Below are 3,765 nucleotides of genomic sequence, written 5' to 3'. Positions count from 1 at the left end.
GTTTCTTAAACACTTAGTTTCTACCAGTGTATTAGTTTTCCATTGCTGCCCTAACAAATTGCCACAAATTGAGTGGCCTACAGAAAGGTGGTTTGGCTGGATGTAGCATCCCTGCATCATTTTATCTAGGTGCTGACTGCAGCATGAATATGGATAGGAATGTCGAGCGTAGGAGAAAAGACAAGAAGACAAGGAAGGAGGTGAGGACGGGGCCATGAGGACTGCTTCAATACATGGCCAGACGGAAAGCCACCAATAGGACGAGGAGCCATGAGGCTCAAGAAGAGGAAGATAGTGCTGTGTTACGGTCATTGCTTTGATCAATGCTGTCTCAGACAACAGAATACACTCTAGCTAATTTAAATAAAAGACATGTATTTAAAGTCACTAGCAATTCATAGAATTGTTGGGAAAAGCAAGGACACAGAGGCTAGGCTGAGCTTCCAGGAATAAGTGTCAGAGGAGCTGCTGCCTCTGCCATCATCAGGGAGTCATCGATCTGGAAGCTACATCCCTGCTCTTGGCTGGAGAACCTTCCTGCCCTGCTGCAATGCACAGCAGCAAAAAGTGATGCCTCCAGCCCTGCCTCCCTGCCCAGCATCTTAGTTTCAAATGACAGTCCCAGAGAGGGCGCCTGATGGGTGGAATTGAAACCTCAACTGGAAACAGTGGAGAGGGAATATGGAAAATGTCATTTTTAGCTTTCTCTCCACTACCAGGAAGGTATGCAAAGCAGGAATAGAATGAATGCTGAATGAGTCAGCCCACAGTATCTTCCTCAGAAGGCAAGGAAGGCCAGTGTTTGAAGGAGGGAGTGGTTAGGCTGGCAGTGTCAGACGAGGCTGAAAGAGACAATGAACCTTTCCGGAATTTAGTAATGACAGGACACCTAAACAAAGCTGAACCAATGTATCACAGAAGTGGAGTCCTTGAAGAATGAATATAAAATGAGAAAACGAAGACAGTGCCTATTATCAAGTGTTTCCAGAAACTTGGCTGTGTAGAGGTGGAAAGAGACAGGGCGGAGCTGCAGGGGTGAGGGGTGTGGAGGGACAACTCAGAGTCAATTTCCCTTCCTCTCCTTTGACTCTGATTGGTTTGGTTTCCAGATGTCTAAAAACCGATGAGAAAGTCCTTTGCGGGGGGAGGGGGTAGATATAAAGATAAAATAGATCATTCAAAGGGGAAAAGGGCTAATCCATACAGTGAGGTTTCTGAGAAGGCAGCAGGGGTGGGGGCAGGGAGGCCCAGAGCGCAGGTGGAGAGTGAGCCTGGTGTGGAGTTAGCCACTTCTCCCCAGAGGAAGACAAGGATGTGGAGGGTGAAATCGGGCTCGCAGACACGGTAGGAGAAAGACAGGCACAGCCATCTGGTAGCTTCTATTTTCTCTGTGAAGTGGGATGCTCAGTCATCGGCTGAGAGGGAGGAGGAGGAGCGGGCAGCTGAGAGCCAGGAGAGGGACAGCGCGATGGGTCCTCTGGAGAGTGAGAGGGCGAGGGGGGCCACAGACACAGCAAGGGGGGAATATCACACCCCCTGAGTGTGGCAGGACCTGCGCGCTGGGGTGTGGCTCTCCTGGAGCAGAGAGAAAGTATGCACACACACACACACAGACACAGACACACACACAGACACACACACACAGAGACACAGACACACACACACAGACACATGCACAGACACACACCCAGACATACACAGAAACACAGACACACAAACACACATACACACAGAAACACAGACACAGACCCCCACACACGGACACAGAGACACACATATATGATACTTCTTGTCTCATCTGGGATGGGGTTTTTGCCAGATGGGTACAACACTAAGAAAAAATGAGCTAGGGAGTTGGTTCTGTGAACGCCTAGCTGGTTTGAGAAGAAAACAGAAAGGTGAGGGCTGAGGGAGTGGGAGAAACAGAGGCCGCGGCACCACTCCCAACCAGGTGGCACCAAGAGCCAGCGTGGCAGAGGAGGGGGGAGGTGTGGGAAGCAAACTGTGGGAGAAGAGGCAGCACTGAGAGAGTGCCGCTGCTGACTTAGGGATGTGCAATCTTTTGAATGATTGCTATTTTCCAGATCCTGTAATAGACTAAATGATACCCCAGAGAAATTCGAATAATAGTGATGACACGTCCACAGGGGGCAGATTTACCAAGAAACCTAAGCTGTAAGGCCTGTCACCTGTAAGCCCTGGGAGGGGCACTAGCAGTTTGTATGTTTGTTATTTTGCATATATGCACAAGCTTCAGGGACAAAACTTAGGTCCACCCACAGGCCCCTCCCCAGGCCTTGGAAAAGGACATGCACATAAGGAACACCACAGTCAAAGGTTCCTCAGCATCATGCCATCTCCATCCCGTCATGACATCTAACTGCACTGAAAGAAATGAGCATCTAGCTGAGGTTAAGTTTCTGCACATGTGCGTATGTGTATTGCATAGACTTTAAGGTGGCTCCATGACCCCTGTGACTTGCTCCTAACCAACAGAATATGACCAACGTGATGCAGTGTGACTCTCAGGATTATGCAGTTATATAAGACTTGGTCTGTTTGAAAGATTTGAAGAAGCCAGCTACTATGAGGTCTACATCTTTCCACAGCCTTGGTGAGTTTGGATGGAGACCCTTACCCATGGGAGTCTCGAGATGAGAACGCAGCCCTGGTCAGGACCCTGATTGCAGTTTTCCTAAGGACCCAGCTAGGCTGTGCCCAGACACCTGCCCCCACAGAAACATAATAAATGTGTGTTGTTTTAAGCCATTGAGTTTACGGTAATTTGTTATGCAGCATAAAAAAATGGATACAATAAGTAAACATAAGGATAATAGTCCTTGCTTTGCTGGGTTGATGTGAGGATTGTAAGGGATATGTGAAGGTGGTGCTATGGTGTGAATGACTGTGTCCCTCCCTCCAAAATGCAGGTGTTGGAACCTAATCCTCAACGTGGTGGTAGGTTTACCACCTGAAGCAGAGAACAGCCCTCACCAGATACTGAACCAGCTGGTGCCTTAACATTGGACTTCCAGCCTCCAGAACTGTGAGATGTAAGTTTCTGTTCTTTATAAATGACCCAGCCTCAGGTATTTTGTTATAGCAGCAGGAACAGACTAAGATAGTGGCCAATTCCAGGTGCCTGGTAATGCTTCCCTTCTGCCCCTTCAGGGACAGAAGTTCTAGAAAGAAGCAATAGGTCTAGTGAGAAGCAACTCATCCCAACTCTATTAGAGTTGACTTAGAGGCCCAGGCCAATTTAGTTGGTGGGACAGTAAGTGTTTTAGAAGTAGACTTGGGTTCAGATCATGGCTCCGTTACACCCCAGCTGTATGATTCTGGGGAAGTGTTGTGCTGGACCCCTGTTGATTCCAATAGAGATGGTGCCCTGTCCGAGAGGCTGAAGAAGAGATCCAGAGCTAGTAGACCAGACTGTTGATTGAGGACCCACATACAGGGCAGTCCAGGAACGGGGGGCTAGACATGAGAACTGCTATTGTTTGAAAAAGCATGCAGTTTATATGGCAATTTTCACTTCCCACCCTCCATCTTTCAACCTCTGTTTAAACCAAAACAAAGGCTTCAATCCCCTGTACACCTGTGTTCCAAGGAATGGACCAGGGGTTCGGATGTCCCTCATAGATAAGGAGTGAGTCTCTGGGTTGGCCACTCCCAGACACACATTCTTCTTAGACCACAGGGTCATTCTCAGGGTGTGCTTAAGTTACTGCTGTCAGTAGCATCTGCCATACAGGAAGTCACTTA

At 48.4% G+C, this 3,765-nt stretch overlaps 1 long non-coding RNA gene across 1 annotated transcript; it reads left to right on the top strand.

Annotated features, from left to right (window-relative positions):
* The first annotated feature begins 1,209 nt into the window (after positions 1-1,209).
* LOC134729239 (uncharacterized) lies at positions 1,210-3,466 on the top strand. The gene is made up of 3 exons (XR_010110125.1): positions 1,210-1,344; positions 2,497-2,614; positions 2,931-3,466. It is a non-coding gene; the product is annotated as an uncharacterized LOC134729239 (long non-coding RNA).
* The last annotated feature ends 299 nt before the right edge of the window (positions 3,467-3,765 follow it).

Source organism: Pan paniscus, chromosome 17 (assembly GCF_029289425.2).
Source record: "Pan paniscus chromosome 17, NHGRI_mPanPan1-v2.0_pri, whole genome shotgun sequence".
Lineage (NCBI taxonomy): Eukaryota > Metazoa > Chordata > Mammalia > Primates > Hominidae > Pan > Pan paniscus.
The sequence above is the reverse complement of the archived record's forward strand: the minus strand, read 5'-3'. Positions and strand labels throughout refer to the sequence as shown.